The sequence below is a fragment of the Stegodyphus dumicola genome, chromosome 1, assembly GCF_044657685.1.
Source record: "Stegodyphus dumicola isolate Sdum_Otavi_A_Nest chromosome 1, ASM4465768v1".
In the NCBI taxonomy this organism is placed as follows: domain Eukaryota; kingdom Metazoa; phylum Arthropoda; class Arachnida; order Araneae; family Eresidae; genus Stegodyphus; species Stegodyphus dumicola.
Genome location: NC_140768.1, coordinates 163,725,271 through 163,745,611, shown reverse-complemented (window position 1 = coordinate 163,745,611; position 20,341 = coordinate 163,725,271). Strand labels below are relative to the sequence as shown.

The 20,341-nt window shown below is 35.9% G+C and overlaps 1 long non-coding RNA gene across 1 annotated transcript in view; it reads left to right on the top strand.

Moving 5' to 3' along the window:
- The first annotated feature begins 4,369 nt into the window (after positions 1-4,369).
- Positions 4,370-20,341, top strand: part of LOC146999380 (uncharacterized) — a 257,652-nt gene continuing 241,680 nt past the window's right edge. The window contains exon 1 of the long non-coding RNA XR_015039649.1: positions 4,370-4,591. This is a non-coding gene — a long non-coding RNA (uncharacterized LOC146999380). The remainder of the gene's footprint in view (positions 4,592-20,341) is intronic.

The following is a 20,341-nucleotide window of genomic DNA, read 5'->3' as shown; positions in this document are numbered from 1 at the left end:
AACTTTTACGAAGCGAGTGTTCAGGTTCACTGAAACTGCAAAAATTGCGATTGTTTTCAATCCGAATGCTTATATAGCAAAAATCGGGCACATTCGGAACATTAGCAAAGCGGCATTTTCAAATAGCCAACCCATTTCGCGGGATTCGAACCTTGGATCGAACTACCAGCGTTCAGCGACTTTACCGCTTTGCCGCTTGGTGGGCCTCGATTCGTTACAATATTCCCTTGATTAATTACATTAATTACTTAAAACATAAGCATACGCTGAAGGGAATGTGATAGTTTCTTAATTCCAGTCGATCAAATCCATGTGGTGATTAGTTATCTATAAGTACATTTTAAATTACGTCTTTTAAAGCAGGCAACATCAAAAGAGCATGCACGTGGGTACTCAATAACGTTTTACAACTTTATGTGCACTTATATCGCTATTACGACTGAAGGAAAATAAAGTTTATGTAAGTAATTTATTCGGAAACCATGGGAACATGCAGTGTTAATTTTTGTCACAACTCAGGGTAAATAATTCCCTATGAACACAGCAAAAGACAGCATTGTCCTTCATGTATTACCCAAACACCAGAAACTTGAAACGTAATTAGATTGAAACATAAGTAATTATAATTACATAATGCATTAAAGGGATGGACTATTCCAAGAAACTGAAAATGCAACTCTTAAGCAACGGCCAGAGTACACCGAGTACTTAACGCAGCTGGGGCGGTGTAGAATGTAGATAGTTCCTTCTGCGTATGAGCTTAGGTAATCAGGTTAGCTGCATAGTTGGCTTTCATAGTTTTCGTTATGTCTAACTTTAATAGTAATTACCTTTCCTTGCAACATTCGCCTCGAACCCTCTCTCCTCGTAGGCATATAGCCCTCGTATACCTTAGGATGTTCAAATAAACTAGCAGCGTTGGAAATTAGGCAACACGTGTCACTAAGCTTCGCTTATAATTCAGTCGGAAAGTATGTGTGCCAAGGGGTTAATTGGTTTTGACGTGTGTACTTAAGAAAGAATGCTTTCTTGTTACTGGAGACCCACCAGCAGCCGAGCGGTAAAATCCCTGAACACTGGTAGTTCGGTCCGAGGTTCGAATTTAGCGAAAGGGCTGGCTGCATGGCAGTTTTCGTGGTGGTTTTTCCTATATTTAGCGTGTATGTGAGCCAGTGTCCATTACAAAGTCCTCCACGAAGGCATCCCTCCCTTTAAAAAGGCAGATAGCCATTGAGTGCTTTGCAATAATCACATAAATCGTATACATCACAGAAACAGCATGAAACCAGACTGCCCGGGTAGACTACAACCCGGGTTGAACTACTGTACTTATAACCGTTGTGCTAAGTGAATGGCACAGGCAGAGAAAAAATAATTAAATAAAAATTAGATTTAATAAAGATAAAAAAAAATCTGAAAACGTTCGGATTTTTCATTACGTTCAAAGGGGCGTTTTTTCAACATTTTGTGGGTTGCCTTTATGTATTAAATATTATGTTCTTTGCTCTTAAGCCATAAAATTCCGTTCAACACCAATATCGCAAAATAATTTTAAAATGAGCATATCTTTAGAATTCTCGATAAACAGTCTCGCGCGCTGGAGTTTTTTTTTTTTTTTTTTTTTTGCGTTGTTCGCTTTGAAATCGTTGAGGTTGTTAATCAAAAATTCGTAAACGTTTTACAAAATATGAAATGGGTAATAAAACAAATTCCAAATTTGGGCTTCCAGGTACCCATATTCGTGTGGAAACGTACGTTATTCAAAATTGGATGGCTCTAGGTACCGTTGTTTTATCAAAGTGCGAGAAACATACATGCATTCATGCAGATTCTTCATTATTTAATTTCTTTAAATATAATAAGGGGCTGTAATATTTGCTGTCAACAGTTTGAAAAAGTGAACCTACCTTTAAAGTTTTCAACGCAAATATCAAAACGAAATTAATACCCCTTCTGAGCTAACGCCCCTTGGCATAAAAATTAATTTTTCAACAGAGAAACACACATTTTTGCTATTATTGGTGTCACTAGAAGGGTAAGAAACTCTTGAATTCCATTACTTGAGAAACTATCAAGTAAAATTTGAATGGAATTTCCTGTGCTTGAATAGAAGGATATTGTAGATGAATGAGAGGTTTCAAATTATTTCTTCCTTGTAGCTCAAATATGGACCACAGTTCCGCATTGTGAGCATTTATTTAATGAATTCCTTTGAATTTTAACCTTTTTTTTTAATCTTGCAAATTCATTTCATTTTAGTGATAGTAGGATCCATTCCTAAGATTATCAAAACGTCGGATAATGATATCGGTCGGATATGAGATTATCAAAACTTCGGATAATGATATCGGTGAAATAGGAGATTACCAAAACCAAAATTACATGAATCTCAGGATAATACCGTCGGATAATGATATCGGTCGGATATGAGATTACAAAAACCAAAATTACATGAATCACATGGCTAAATAGAAATTGCGTAAAATGTCTAACGGTTACAGATTGATAACCCCAGTTGAGAGAAGTTCTGTAACTGACTTCCGATGTTCGATCAATACGCGGATTAGATGTTTTTACTTAAATAGTTAGCCACACTTTTTTAAATTTCTCGAATTTCAATAACTTTACAATCTCACTCGCTGCATTGAGTAAATGTAATAATAAAAGACCGCAATAACCCAGAAATACTTGATAACGTGCAGGATGAAATGTGTGATCTGAAAAAAAAATATGAAATTAAAGTAACTTACCCCCAAAGGATGACACTTCAAATAATGTGAATTACGAGAAATTTATTATATCTAGACATCGTGAAATTTTAAATTAATACTAGTATAAATCAAGGAAACGTCACCAGACAGAAGGTAATAGACAGTGGTAAAGCAACTGCAATGCATGTTAGTCCTACCATTTTGGGTCCTAACCTTTCTTGCAAGAAATGAGTAATATTCCAATCTAAATAAATCTCAGTACATCTTCGTTAAACAAAGTTACATGATAACAAAATTCAATTTTTATAACGAAGGAAATTGAGTTGACTGGTTATTCCAATATATTTTTGTAGAAACACAAGGCAAATTCTCGTACCAAGGTGCAACACGTGCACATGAATTCCATTCGAGGATATCTCAAGTCGTAGAACATCATTAATTTACTACAGAAGGCAGCATCTAGATAAATTGAGTTGAATCTTCGATACCCATTTTATTTTTTAGGCAAAATGCATTCTCTTCAAACTATATGGAGATGGTCGTCAGAAAGGCACGAAAAGGAACAAGTAGCAGACATGCATCATCCGCGGTGAGAGCGAACAGAAGAACCTCCTTCCCTTCGGAGCAGAAGAAGGAGAATCGGTTGTAGTTGGTCAATCTCGCTCTGTCATTGAGTGAACAAACTTGATGTTGAATAAATGTGGTGGCTTGCCTGCACAGTAAGTTAAAAAAGAAAACGCCCAAAGGGACCTTTTTTTAACCATAAAATTCAGTTCAACATCAATATCACAGAATATTTAAAAAAGCATATCTTTAGAAATTCCGATAGAGAGGTTTCGCTGACACACAGCATTGGGGAAAAATTTTTTTCTCTCCGGTACATTGCTCGCTTTGAAATCGTTGGGTTTCTTAATCAAAAACTCATAAATGCTTTACAAAATATGAAATAGATAATTAAACCAATTCCCAATCTGGAATCTGATTTTGAATTTGGGCTTTCCAGATTTCCCATATTCGAGTGGAGGATTACGTTATTCAAAATGCGATGTCTCTAGGTACGTTGTTTTATCACAATGCGAGAAACATCCATGCAATGATGCAGATTCTTCGTTATTTAATTTCTTTAAATATAATACAGGACTCTAATATTTGGTGGCAACAATTTGAAAAGTGATCTGACATTTATAGTGAATCAACGCAAAATGCCAAAACGAAATTTATAGCCCTTTTGGGCTAATGAAACAAATAAAATTTATCGTTCATTTTAACAGAACTAAATTATATAACACAAATTATTTTCGCTTTGATAATTTTATCAAATTGCCATTTGAAGTTCTCTCTCTGTAAGAATATGATGTGATCAATAGGCGGATTATATGTTTCTACGTAAATAGTTAGCTACACTAAAATTTTCCGAAATTTGAATAACTAGATAATCTTACTTACGACATTGAGTAAGTTAACCTACCGAACTTATGAACTTACTTAACTTTCAAAAATTCGTACATAAAAGCAATCCGTATTTTTCACGATACTTGGAAATTTGAAAATCCCATCTTTCAGCGAGGTTTGGCGATAAAATTGGCGCTTTTCGGTAGAATATCCTCCAAACCTTCGTCCAGTGAAACAGTCTATACGTGAAATGTTTCTAACTAAACGTCAGTCAGTATCCATCTCATTTCTCATTTACTCGTTTGCAAATTCGGAAGAGCGGAGGTATATGTTCAGTGAAGTTCCTTGAAAAACATCTGATTGATTTTAAGAGATTTTATCGAGAAGGTGTGAAAACAACTAGTGATTTATTTTTGTGCTGCGGAAAGACCAACTTTTTTGGGTTGCTTTTTTCATTCGCTTCAAGGCTTTAAAACCCCATTTTCACAGTAAGTGATAAATTTTAGCTTCTTTTTAATCATTTGAATGTGAAAATGTAATTGCGTAACCTTTCAAGGGGCGTTGGAAGCCAAAAATATTCCAAAAAGGGTGATTTGGGACTTTTGCATTTTCAAATGCTCTCCACTTTTAGCTTTCCAAAAACACCACGCTTTAATCTCTATCAAAATTAGAACAGTAAAAAAATCTAGTTTTAATTTATCATCGTACGCTTTGATCAATGAGGAATTTTACACGAACATGTGTTTTTCTCCGAATGTAATTTTTTATACTCGATGTAGCTTTTCTCAGGAACTACAGCTCACAGGCATGTAAATTTCTTACGGCTTTATAATTATGTTTCCTAATATTTACCAAATGAGCTTTTTGTGATAAGCTAAGAAAAAGAAATCATAAATGTTTTTTTGTGAGAAAAGTTCTAAAGTTTACTATACCTAATAACTAAAAACACTCTATGACAATATTCTATAAATTAACTCTGAAACTCAGAATGTTACAAAAGCTCATTTCAGTATAATCAGATAGGTGTACTTTAATTACACAAAAAATTTCAAACGTGTATCTACAGTAGATTTTGAGAAAAGGTGCATCGAAAATGGCCAATTTAACATCGCCGGTATAGTGTGTTCTGACTCCCCTTAAGACATTCATTTCATATAGACCAGGGTTTTTTAAACTGTGGGTAGCTAAAAATTTTATCAGTTTTGATATTTATTTAACTTATTATAATAATCTTACAATGACCAAATATTTTTACGCAATGTATCTGGAAATAGATAAAGATAAGACAATACAGACAATGAAAAAAACGGAAACGTTTCCACGCATTTTTTTTATAAACTTTCATTTTCCTTGATGTTTACGCGACGCTGTCATTTCGTCTGTTACTTATCTAAAATTGTCACATTGTTCTATGTCTTAAAATTAGAAATTAAAGTTATGAACCTAAAACTTCAATAGTATAATTAAAGTACAAGTGAAAAAATTGACAGTTTTACTCACGCGTATGTCGGATTTGCGCAATACTTATGGTGTCCCACAAAATTTTTGTAAATATTATGGGATCGGCGAAAAACTCTCGGTGATTAAAAGGGGGTTGCGAATGAAAAACGTTTAAGAAATCCTGATATAGACAGTTGGAAAGGAATTGTGTCCGCCTACTATGCTGAGTTGAGTGAACAGCATCATGAAATAAACAAGGATGTGTTATGATGGCATGATTTACGATCCTACAATTGAAAGCGTGGTAAAAAGACCCCGCGCAATACACCATAACGCATCTTCGTAACTGTCAATTTGTAAATAGTTCATTTTTCTTCATATTTAATCAAGTATTTTGTATTCATGACTGTAAACTTTGTTGAATTCCAAGATTTGAAGTGGAAATTGTGCTACTTTTTTCATTGACACACCCACACGGGCGTATCTGCGAATAAAGTTTTAACGTGTCTTCATGTGATGTGACTTTTGAGTGATTGCAAATTCTACAAAATTTTATGAACTTTGTGTTTTCCACCAATGTCTGATTGAACTCTGACGTTTCGGTGCATGTTAAGGACATTACTGATTAATTGAACGCAGACTTAAACTGTTTTCCTATCCTGTGACAAAGTGCTCTCAATTCAGAATGCTTCTTCATAAATAACTCCGAATTAATATCTAGCAGAGACTGAATGCGACCATTTGTAAAAGATTGCTTAAGATCTATGGAAACTTTTGCCTCTCCACGACCAGATTACTCCAAACCTTAGAGTTTTTGAATGCATTCTACGCCTCTGGGTGATATCTTCGTTTGGATACAAACGTGAAAGGCCTAAGGCATTTTTGATCTATTGGTGATAACTCACAGTAGTTGGTACCATGAAGGTAAAGGCAAAGGTGGCATGATTTTTAAATGTAACATACAAGAGTTAACGTGACATGTGCACTAAAATGTAACTTAAATGTTCGGTGTTAGATGCACTAAAACGTAATTGTTAAATGTTCGGTATACATTATTGTGCCGGATGTGGTGGTCTCTCTATTATGGAGGCACCTAATAGGTGGGACACCATCGCCTTTCCTATGAAGGGACGGACAGTTACAACCATGCCTTCTCCGGGATTCGAACCCAGGCCCTTCGGCACCGCAGTCAGCTTCCCTGACCATTATACCGACTGGGCGGCCTATTGCATATATTGCTGTTAACAATAATTCTTGGTACTTTTCCGTTTAGCCGGGGCAGGTCCTAAAGTCGCCAATAATGGTACAACTGATGCCAAACGGAATATCCTCGCTGGTAATCTCTTACGCCTCATTTTCAAAACAAGTTGCAGTCATTTCTTATCGGATTGATTGCTTCTTTCAATACTGGCATACTATTACATAGAATGTTTACAAGATATTTTAGTTTTTATATTCAGTTCAAATTATGATTGTCGCAATTTTTGCATCCATGCGTATATGGGAGAAAAGAGAATAAACTTGTATTTACGGGTCTGGCTAGACTGGAGATTACGGTCCAGTGGCCAAGTGAAGCGAAATCGTGCCAAATCTGGCTTAAATACGAATCAATGCTTTCCGATCATTTATTGTTCATTTACTGCTTATTACAATTTCTTAAATTTCGTAATAAAACGCTTTACTCCATTTTGCTACTGTCTTAGAAATGGTATGTGATATTACGAAAACATTTAATATTGTTGATCCTATAAAATACATAATTATTAACTTTCAAACACTTTGGGTAAAGGGCAGAATCGCCCACTTATTTGTTTGGCGATTTTTACAAGAGTAAGAAGAATTGGATTTTGGTTAATTTTCTTTGTCCTTTTTAAGTGGAAATACGTCGATGTGTACATGGATAAAGTCAAGGGAGTGCGCAATGCCATTTTTGTGCAATTTTGGGATATTTTTTTAAGTGAAAATAGGTCATGTGTACATGGATACCGAGTATGTGCAATTCTTTAAAACACACCAAGCAGTGGGGGATTCTGTACTTCCAACTTTTTTGTTGTTTTCCTTGAAGTTCTGTTTTAGATATTTTTGCATGTTTACATGATCTATTTTTTGCATGTTTACAGAATTAATTCAAATTCGCAACCATGTAATATGGCGATATGATGAGTTAGCGATTTTCTAAAACTCATGAAAACAACCGATTTGGCGACTTGTCAATTTTTTGAAAACGCGCCAAACTGAATCAAATATTCCAAACAAATATCCAGTTTTACCACGTGTCTCTCTCTACCTGTAAAAATTAAACTTGTTTGGGTAATATAATGTTCAATGACTCAGTATTTATCATTTGTCAGCGAAACGTCAGCTACAGTGTAATCAAATTTATGATTCTAGTAAAGTTCTGAAAAATTCAACTACAATTATCCTGAATAATAAAACAGCCAGTGTGAAGAACCAGGAAATCGCAATAATTAAATCTGCTAATACTACAGACGGTGTTTACACATTTTTAACGATGAAACCTTAGAATTTTATTTCATGATATGTTGAGCCTGATATCTTTGCCCTGATAGCCCTTTTGTTGTCTTGTCCATATTACATGGAACAATGATTGCCAGAGCCTACTCGAAAGAGAGGTTGGACTTCTATTTTCCAACCCCAATTTTGAAGGAGGGCACCCCGGGGGATCCGAGGGTCTTCCACGCTTCTCTCCCCTTCCCTCAGTCCACACGAAAGAACTTTCGGCTCGCTGCATATTTAGAATGCCGCCATGTCGCACCGGCACTATACATTTACAAACGTCCATGTCTTCTCCATGATTCAAACCCTAGCCCTTATTTATCGTAGTTGGCTTCCCTAATCACTATACCGTCTGGGCGACAGTTCTTTTGTTGAACTATCACATTACACAGTGATTTCCAAGATAAAAGTCCTTTTCATGAAACATTAAGGTTGATTTTATTCTACTCCCCTTCACAATCTTCCAAGCTCTTTATAAGCGGTATCCCATACCTTGGACAGAGATTATCCAAGGTTTGGGATGTTTTAAAAGTCCAGATGCACCGTAATCCATGTTAGAGACATTGTCGGACTTGGATAGGACGCATTTAAAGGGAAGAGCTTCAATTCCAGATTCATTCATATTTTTTTTTAAATAGTGCAGTAGATTTAATAGTATGGCTTTTGGAGCCTTCTCCTGATGGAAAACTTAACATTGTGAAGATTGTTTGGATAAAGAAATGGAATTTCGCTTTTAAAAATACGTTTTAACACATTTCTGATAATAATCCGAATTAATTTTGACATTTTCATCTACTTTCCTTGTTTTAAGTTTTCCGTTATAAGAGAATCCAGTAATCATAAAACCATTAGAAGAGTTTTCCTTGTTTTTTTGGCCCACCAGCGGCCGAGCGGTAAATTCGCTGAACACTGGTAGTTCGGTCCGAGGTTCGAATCCCGCGAACGGGCTGGATGCATGGGTGTTTTCGTGGTTTTCCCCATGTGTAACGTGTATACGAGCCCGTTTCCCTTAGAAAGTCCTCCATGAAGGCATCCCTCTCCTTAGGCAGATAGCCTGGTGTGCTTTGCCATAACTAAATACACCACACCACACGACACGACCTCTACATATAATAAAAGAAAGAGTCTCTCTCTGTGTGTGTGTGTGTGTGTGTGTGTGACTTTCGTTCGCGCTGTGCGTAAGCTAATAGATCCAGGGCTGCGAAATTTGGTACATAGGTGCATCTAGTCAAGATCCAGTGCACCTCCAAGCGATTTTTTCAAAACTCGAATCAGATTTTTTATTTTATCTTTTTTGATGAAATTGCATAATTTTTTAAAGTTTCAATCTTTTAGAAATGCGATTTTGGCAACAGTTTTTCATTCAATGCTTTGGATACTACTAGACTGCTGATTGATGAAAACAGGAGATAAAATGCCGCCAATTTTCTTTTAATTTTTGGATACGCAACACGCACAGCGCAATCTTCTTATTCTGACGCACAACAGAAAGAATTTCATTTTCTCTTTCTTTTTATTAGCTAACGACAAAGAGGTTTTTATATTTTGAATTATGTCATCCACGAAGAACAATTTTGATTGGTTATTGCTTTCTGATGATAGTTTCATTTTTAGAAATAGGGTTTTGGCAACAGTTTTTCATCCATTGCTTTTGATACTGGATTGCTCACCATTTTCTATTGAAAATATGAGATTTATTGCCTCATTCATTGTACTGTTTTATATTACATTTTAATTATGTAAAACGTTTGCATGATTTCTTTTAGGAAGCAAAGTTCTTAACTTCTTTGTGCCATTTGAATTCTTAAGATTTTGCAACGGGAAGTTGGTTAATTTATTTATTAGGATAATTAATATTTGAATTAAGGGAGATTGCTTACTTCATTTTATTTTTTTAATATGTGACACATTTTTATTTTTTTAAATATTTTTTTGATGAAGTTGTTCTGCTGAGTAAAATTCTGTGCAGATTTTAAACTTAATGTCTGGTGTTCCCTTTAGACAATTTTACGGTACATTTAAAAGCCAGACGAGGACAGGTCTCGTAGCGGCTAGTCTTAATATTAAAAACATCAAAGTTGAAATAATCTTTTAATTGTTTTCAATGCGGTAAAATGTTTGCGAAAAGCTTGCAGATCAAAGTTTGGAGACCCCTTTTTTCATGTAAACATTGGGGAGTGCACTCATTGTAAATGTCTGATATCCATACTGAGCGTTAATACTTTATTTTGGAATCATACTTTTAACCCAAATATTTATGATGCTTATATTAAGTTCTCTTAACATTTAAGTTAAACACTATCTGGTTTTCCCTCCGATTTATATCGCTTACATTTGCTCAAATCAGAAGGTTATGCGCCCATCAGCGGCGGAGCGGTAAAGTCGCTGAACACTGGTAGTTCGATCCGAGGTTCGAATCCCGCGAACGGTCTGGCTGCATGGGCATTTTCATGGTTTTCCCCATGTGTAACATGTATACGAGCCAGTTTCTCCTAGAAAGTCCTCCACGAACCATCTCTCCCCTTAGACAGATAACCCTCGAGGCTGTGCGGTAATCTCATAAAGCCAAGCAGAAAACTTTGCAAATATAAAGCAGGTCCAAGAATTTTAAATATTAGAAATAGGTGTGGAGTAGGTGTAGAAATAATGGAAGCTAATTGCTACTTATGCCACTGACGTGCCGGAGCAAAGAGCAAGTCACTCAGTGCAACAGCAAAGAAGCGCCGATCTAGCTTTCTGAATCTGGAAGGTAAGCAATGTTGTTCTGGGAACCCATGTGAAGTCTATGTTTTTCCTAGAGGAAAACAAATCCCTTTCATGAATGATTGGACAGAAATTATAGCTAAGAAAGTTTAAAGAGTTTGAAATATTCATAAATGTACATGAGTAAAAGGGTAATTTTGATTTATTGCCAGGTAAAAGGACATTTTATTTGATTTATTGCATGTTTCCTGTCGACAAATGATGAATAAATGTTTAGTGCTATAATTTTTCGTTACTTGTAGATTACTAATTGCTGTCCAATAAAATAGTTTTAAATTGAGCTTATTCTTAGAATTTCCGACACAGTCTCGCGCCCTGGAGATAAAACTGTTTTTATGTACAATGTTGGCATGGCTCGCTTAGAAATCCTTGAGCTTGTTAATCCCAAGTTCGTTAAAATTTTACAAAATATGAAATCGATCATAAAACAAATTCCAAATTTCAAATTTGGACATCCACATACCCATATTCGCAAGAAGATGACGTTCAAAATTCAATGGCTCTATGTACCGTTGTTTCATCACAATGCAAGAAATATACATAGATTTATGAAGCCTTTTCATTATTTAATTTCTTCATATATAATGCAGTAAGATAATATTGGGTGGCAACAATTTGAAAAGTGAAACGACATTTATAGTGAACCAACGCAAAATCGCAAAACGAAAACACTAGTCCTTCAGGAAACCCCTTTGGACTAAAAATAAAAAGGTCTGGAAGCTTAAAAATTTTGCATTGCACCCAAATGGGCATTTTTGTAACGTTTTGAGAGTTTTATTATTACTTTATTTATTAAATATCATGTTCTTTGCACTTAAACCATAAAATTCAATTCAACGGCAATATCGCAAAATAATTTTAAAATCAGTATATCATTAGGATTTCCGATACGGTATCGCGCGCTGGAGACAAAAAAAATTTTTTTTTCGTACAGTGTTGCCATGGCTCGCTATGGAATCGTTGAGTTTCTTAATCAAATATTCGTTGTTACAAAATATGAAATTGGTAATAAAACAAATTCCAAATTTGGGTTTCCACATGCCCATATTCGGAGGAGGATTACGTTATTGAAAATTGGATGGCTGTAGGTACCGTTGTTTTATCGCAATTCGGGAAACATATACACATTTAATGCAGATTTTTCATTATTCACTTTCTTTAAATATAACACAGGGCTCTAATATTTGGTGGAAACGTTTTGAAAAGTGAATAACGCAAAAAGGGAATCTAAGTAAAATGCCAAAACGAAATTAATAGTCCTCCTGGGCTAACGCTCTTTGGGCTAATAATAATTAAAGCTTCTGAGTGAAAGATTCTTTTATACCGGTTACTAGCCAATTTAGGGTTTTGTCATTACTAAGGCCAGAAGCGGAATTAATTTTATTACGGATGCACCCAATAGGAGGCCACCGTTGCTCCTTGTGAATTGATAAACAATTTACATACACGCTTTTCCCGGGATTTGAACGTGGAACCTTCGGTACCGCAATCAGGGTCACTAAACACTGCAATTTCGTGATTCCTCTGTGGCTAACTGCGGCACAGTATGCAAATTGCTATGGACACACATAATGAGGTGTGCAAACTGCTAAGGACACGAAGTTACGACGTATCGAAATGGACAAGTGTTTACGTGAACAATGAACTTTACAAAAGTGAAAAACAATTTATCAAAAGTTAACTTAGAATCCAATTTATATGAACATAGAATAGTCTACACCAGGAGTTCTTAAACTGTAGGTCGCGACCCCCAAGGGGTAAGCAGTACCTATACCAAGGGTTTGCCAAAATGTTTAGCAGTTTTGATAATTCTTTAACTTATTATAATAATTTTACAATAACCAAATAATTTTACACAATGTATCTGAAAAAAGGTAAAAATAAGGCAATACGTTCATTTTCCTTGCTTTGCACGTGACGCTATCATTTCGTCTGTTACTTATTTAAAAATTTCATATTGTTATATGTCTTAAAATTAGAAACTAAAGTTAATGACCTAAAACTGCTGAAAATATTGACAGTTTCGCTCACACGTGTGTCGGATTTTCGCAATACTTATGGATGGAGTCTCACACAAGTTTTGTAAATATTATGGGGTCCTGGGGTCGCGAAAATTATCAGTCATAAAAAGGGACCGCGACTGAAAAAAAGTTTAAGAAACCGTGGTCTACACAACATCATAAACTCTGGGCTATGGAACTATCAACTGCTTGAACTGATGTGACTGGCTAACTTTGTGGATAACTGCAACAATAGGACGGACACACATTTTGAGATGTGTAACTGAGAAGAACGCGAAGTTATGACGTATTGAAGTAGACATAAGTTTAGAAACTGGTTAATATACGAGTTCCGTTCTCCATAGCATAGGTACTATCCATGACAATGTAATGATTAATTGATGGTATATTTTTTCATGCGGATTATTCTGTAACAATTATTGTAAATATGACATTGTCAATTTAGCATTGTAATATTACTATCTCTGAATCAATGAATACCGCCGGCGGTGGATGGTAGATTATTTTCCGTCGCATGGACATAACTGTGATTGGTGTAGAACCTTAGGTCGGAGGTCTATACGACGGCGTTTCGGTCCCTAAACCGTTTACCGTCTGGGCGGCTTTGAGTAAAATGTAAACCTCTGAATTAAATATGAATACGAGTTCCATACTATATCAAGCACAACTGCAAGATTATTACCAATATTTTTATTCAAAACTGAATCTTAAACTATAAACCCTTAAGTTCTATTGAATCTCATAAATGCGCTTAGTAAAAGAACTTCAACAAAACTCGTATACCTGTGCCTAATTACACTGCTACGCTGAACAGTCTTCTAGAACTCGAAATAAAATCCTAGGAGATTTCTAACTTGTATGAAAGGGCGAAGTCATAAATCAAAGGCGGAGTTCATTAGTCGCGGCTGACAGCTAAACATAGGGCTCAAATTCCTAGGCACGCGCCTTAAAGATAAATAGTCTTGAAGATTATTGGTTGGAATACCAACGGAAAAATGAATGGATTGCTAGCTAATGTTTTCAATATTGTGATGCAAACAATGGACCTGTAGCAATATAAATGCAAACGAAATATTTTCAGTAGATGTCATTGGCCAATATATGTTTCGAAGGATGCTGTTGGAAAAAGATCAAACAGACTGTCTAGCTGATTTTTCTATCTCGACTAAGAGTACAGTAGAACTCCAATTATGCGAATCAATTGAGATAATAAAATATTCGGATAATTGGTTTCCCCCCCTAAGAAAGGGTCTACGTACACATTAATTAATTACTGTACGTACTGTACGTTGAAAATGGGAGAAAATCCGCTGGGACCGGACCCTGTTCGGATAATAAAAAATTCGGATAATTGGATATTTTTAAAAGAAAGAGTTTGCGTATACTTTACTTAATTACTGTATGTACTATATGGTAAAAATAGGAGAAAATCAACTGGGACCATAATTTGTTCGGATAATTGGATTTTTTTCAAAGAAAGAGTCTACATACACTTTAATTACTGTATGCACTGGTATGTTAAAAATGGGAGAAAATCAACTGGGACCGGGCCCTATTCAGATAATCAAAAATTCAGATAATTTGATTTTTTCCGTAAAAAGGTCTATGTACAATTTAATTGCTGTATGTAGTGTATGTTGAGAATGGGAGAAAAAACTATTTTAAATGAAAACAGGTTTTAATTAATTCAAATGAAATTAATTCAAATGAAATTTAATTAATTCAAATGAAAAGGCAACAACACCTTTTGCGTACATGTTATATAGCGTAATGTACAGTACTTACAAGTGCGGAAAGTCCTTGCCTTCTGAACATCTCGGTCAAAGGAAGCTGTCTGACGGACACCGTGCCTGCATTTAAAATTTCCTGCCCAGCCGTTACTTGCTTTAAAGGATAAGCAACCAAGCTTCGGAGCTAAGATCTTAGCTTTTTCACGAAGAATCGGACCCGAAATTGCGTTTCCATAGAAAGTTGCTGCCTTTATTGACTTTTCTGAAGAAATTCCATCTTCCTTTTTCAAGCAGTGACACAATGTTTAAAAGTGTAGGTTTGGTCCTTTTAATGTCTGAAATTGTTGACTGTCTAACACGATCTTTCCGTTTTGATGTTTTTCTTAAATTCTGGAGGCGATTCGGATAATCACCGATTCCGATAGTCATAGTTCGGATAATAGGAATTGTACTGTACTTCAGATCTGAAAATTTTATTTCACGAAATTTTGGATGCCATTTGGCTAGTTCCTAACAAGATTAAAGTTCTATTACGAGCAATATTCTGGCCCACCAGCGGCCGAGCGGTAAAATTACTGAACACTGGTAGTTCCACCCGAGATTCGAATTCCGCAAACGAGCTGGTTACATGGGCGTTTTTATAGTTTTCCCCATGTGTAACGTGTATACGAGCCACTTTCTCTCAGAAAGTCCTCTACGAAGGTGTACCTTCCCTTAGGTAGGTAGCCCTCGAGGCTTTGCCGTATTCACATAAACCAAACCAAATCAAGCAATGACTTAAAACGAGATAACCCTTCATACTTGATCTTTGCTTAATTTCAGATACGTGAGAAGTTTTCGAAACCATCCAAATTGGGGACATTTTTAAAAATCACAAAATGGAACAGAGTTCGTATACACGTAGATTTACATTCTAATAAAATTTGATCGATATGCCCATTTCGAATTTAAGAACATTAACTATATTTCATAACGCAAAGAAAGCTGGTAATCTATTAACACTGTTTTTCAAAAAAAAAAAAAAAAAAAAAATTTGAAGCACCAAGTAGGACTTTTGCGATTGTGACGAAATTTGGTATGCAAAAACATCTTGATCGAACATGCAAATGATTAAAGTTTCGAGACAAATGAAAAGGAATTGCGATCATAGCGCGCAATTCGCAAAGTATAAAACCAGTAACAGAGGCGGAAAATTTATCTTTTTTTGTTGCTGCCATTGTCATTCCGTAAAGATGCAGTTAAAGATGCCATTACGACGATATCGAAGACCTTACAGACAACTAAACGACTCCAAAAGTGGTCGCATTGTAGGTTTGCGTGAAGCTGGGTGGTCATACGGAGCAAAAGGCCGCCACCTGCAGCGTACAGACACTGCTGTGCAAAGATGTTGGCAGCAATGGTTGCTACAAGGAAATTGCCGACGAAATGAAGGCTCTGAAAGGCCAAGAAGCACAAATGCGAGGCAAGATAAGATGATTGTTCGCCAGGCCCAAACCGCCTCAACGGTATCATTGTCGACTATTCAACACACTGCAGCTACGTCTGTACCTCCCGTGGTACCGTCCACCATCTCACGGCACTTATCTAAGGTGGGGTTACGCTTATAGACACTTTAAGACGTTTGCCTTTGACCCCACAACATCGGCGGAGTCGTCTGGAGAGGTGTCGCAACCGATCATCATGGCTGCCATCAAACTGACATCGTAAACCCCTGGTGTGATGGTATGGGACGCTATTTTTTATGACAGCAGGTCATCTTTAGTCATCAACCGTACATCTTTAACAGCTCAACGAAATGTTGATACTATCCTGCGGACGGTTGCGTTACCCTTCATGGCACGTCATCCTGGAGCCATTTTCCAACAAGATAATCACAGGCCACGTACCGCTAGCATATCACTGCACCGTCTCTGTGCGACTGATACTCTTCCTTGGCCAGCAAAGTCACCAGACCTTTCACCAGTCGAACATGTCTGGGGCATGGTAGACCACGAGATTCGGGCACCACAAAATATTGCAGATCTGGAGCGACAACTGATGAATCCCTGGCAGAATGTGTCTCAGGATGACATTAAGAACCTCTACCACTCCTTGCCTCGACGAATTCAAGCATGCATTGCCGCCAGGAGCGGTTCAACCAACTACTAATTTGAACACTGAATGAGTGATTGTGAGCCGTGAACAGGTACTATGACCTTGATTTTTTAATCATTTTATTATTTGTGTATGAGCTATACACGTATTCAATTTCAACAAAAACAGCCACTTCCTTCATGGTGCTTCGCTTTCTTTTGCAAAAAAAATGTATATATAAAAAGAAGAAAGTCTATGTGTTTGTTCCGAAAGTCTATAACTCAGTCACTACTATAACCTATCGTCACCAAACTTTCTACAATTCTTTTCTGGGTCCTGGGAAAGTTCAACGTCCGTTTTCTTCGGAAAAAAAAAAAAAAAAATATTAGCTGAAATCAGAGATTATTATTGAGAGCTCTGAAAACGCTAACTTCTGTCCTCATTTTTCCGAGTGGGCCCAACAGCGGCCCACCAGCGGCCGAGCGGTAAAGTCGCTGAACACTGGTAGTTCCGTCCGAGGTTCGAATCCCGCGAACGGGCTGGCTGCATGGGTGTTTTCGTGTTTTCCCCATGTGTAGCGTGTATACGAGCCAGTTTCCCTTAGAAAGTGTGGTGTTGCTGGCCGTGATCGTATAAAGTGTCGATACTAAGAATATCAAGTACAAATTAATTTTGTGTAAATACTTAAACTAAAATTTGGTGTTTAGTACATTGCTTAATCATTACTAAATAGATTAACAAGACTTACCCACTGATGCATGCATGAGCCGAATATTATCTTTTTCCAATCTCATATTTATTTTAATACACATACCTTCTGGATTAAATAAGACACATTTAACACACACATATACATACTAAAATATCATAACTTAGATACTCGCAATGCGATAACTCAAATGGAATGTCCGTGGAGTGCCGACGCGTGACTATTCGCGCAATCCTGTTCCATCGAATAATTTTGCGGTTGAAACTTAGTCGATTCTATCTTCATATTATCGCGCAGTCTGGTTACACACTTATAAGCTCTTCTTTTTTCCTTTTACATTCATATGATTTTTACAGACGTCGCACGTGGTGACCCATTGCTGGTCCAGCACATCTTGAAGTCGAACAGTTACTTATATTCTGCTTGTGCGTTTATTTTATTCACAAATTCCACACACTTGCGCGTATATTATATTATTCACAAATCAAACTTTTACTTTAAGTACTGGATTTCTTCATTCTGCTTCTTTCTCGGCAAAATTAGACAGGAACAAATGGCGACTGCTGACTCGCTAAGCTCGACGTCAGGCAGCAAGCGGGGAAACAGGAAAAAGAGAGAGAGGCAAACCAGTCCTTCCAGTATTTATACCTTTCGACGCACGTGCTCGCGCGTGATAACGATACAAGAATCGATGTAGCCACAATGTTCTCTCATTCCCTCCGGCCGAAGAAAAAAAAAATTTTTGTCCCATCACTGGACAAATGAAATCCCTCTCTGCTGGACACACTTGAACTTTCGTCTGCATTTCACACCAATCTTTACATCATTTGCATACTTTATCATTTCGTTGGCACTCCATACATTCCTCATTCTATGAACACAGTTGAGCTTTCGTAAGCACTATCACACATATTTCACGTTAATATTTCACATTGCTTGAAAAAAAAACACAGCATTTTAAAACATTTTGTGATATATATTTTTTACATTAGTATTATTCTTTTACGTACTCATGCATGTCTACTCTTTCCTAAAATATCACCACAGATGCGATTCCAGGCAATGAAAATTTGGCACTTAAGACACATAATTTACAATTCACATATGATTAAATATCCAATCAATCACTTAAACTAAACATTTCCATTATCAATTTTGATGGAACTCCTCTTAACCATTGTTTACCTTATTTCATTCTTTACATTTTAGAATCACATTCACTATTTCATTACATAGCTACTTTTATCATTTGATCATATTCATTTTACATATACATTACATATACCAATATGTCATGACATTGTTACAAGCTACAGCTACATTTGTATTAGATCCACTACTAAATTACATACCTTCAATTTGATTCAGCAGTAAGACAAGGAGATTTGAACCACACTTTTTTTTTTGAATCTGCAACCTAGTAATCAATGAGACCCTGCATAGTATAATCCAATTCTTCTGGTATATGGACCAGCCAACTCTACCAAAATCGTGCAATAAGCGCTTTATTACACTAAATTGATCCATACCACACATGATCATCATTCATTATCTAGCTTGTACACATACTACATTCTTATCATAATCACAACTTCTTTACACTTTTTTTTTTTTTTTTGATTTGCTGATCAACAATTTACATTTGTGTTACACTCCTAATCCTCATTTTGTGTTGAATCTACTCTTGAAGGCTTTTGTAAAAACAATTTACTTACGTGAACTTTAGTGGTTTTATTCTCTAATTGTATTATATAATTATCATTTCGTAGCTTTTTAATGATCTCATATGGCCCCTTGTATTTTGGATGTAACACCCTTCTATCAGTAAATTCCTGCATAAAAACTTTATCCCCTGATTTCAATTCTGGAATTTTTCTCCCTTTCAAATATTTTTTTGCACAATTAAAGTATTCATCCTCATTTAGTTTTACTTGTTGCTTATCTCTACTCAATTGTTCCTTTATTCTTTTGGAATATTCCTGGAAATCTTCTGCTAATTTAAGAGGATCATTGCTATCTATGGGAGTATTTAATGTTCTACCGAAAAATAGTTCTGCTGGTGAAAATTGAGTTACAGAATGTTTAGCATTATTATAATACAGTTTAAACATCAGTACTTTTTGTGGCCATTCAAATATTTTGTTTGATATTGCTGCAATTGATTCTTTCATTACCCTGTGAACTCTTTCAATCAACCCATTGGACTGTGGATAATAAATTGAACTTTTTCTGTGTTCTATTTTAAGCGATTTTAAAAATTGATTAAATTCTGTGGAACAAAAATAGTAACCGTTGTCTGATAACAAAATTTTTGGAATGCCAAATCTGGCAAAATAATCATTTAAAGATTTTATGATGGATTGAGAAGTGCAGTTGTTTAACGGAACTGTTTCCAAATATCTGGAATAATGATCAATGATAGTGAGTACATAAAACTTATTATCTATGGATCTTGGGAGTTTACCAACTATGTCTATAGCTATCATCTCTCCAGGAGCAAGATCTTTCTTAGGAATTAGACGTGGCAGTGTGTTGTCAGGTCTAGACTTATTTTGTAAGCAATCTGAACAATTTTCTACAAAACTTTTCGTATCGCTGTACATACCTTTCCAATAATACTTTGCCTTTACAAACTCATATGTCTTTTGAATACCAAAGTGAGGCGCATGAACTGTCTGTAATACATCTTTAATTAATGCCTTAGGAATTAGAATTTTATTCTGGATACTTCTGTCTTTCTTTCTCATATTTACAGGTTTTAATTTTATCATTACTACATCTGTATGACTATCAATAAAATATTGTTCTACACTTTCTTTGTGGTTATCCTGTAATTTTTTTATAATTGATTTTATGTCTGGATCACTTTGCTGTTTACTAATTATGTTTTGAATAGACAAATTATCATTGGTCTTAAATATATTTACATTGTTTACCACTACATCCTCTGAAACTCTTGACAAGTAGTCTGCTGGGTTTTTTAAA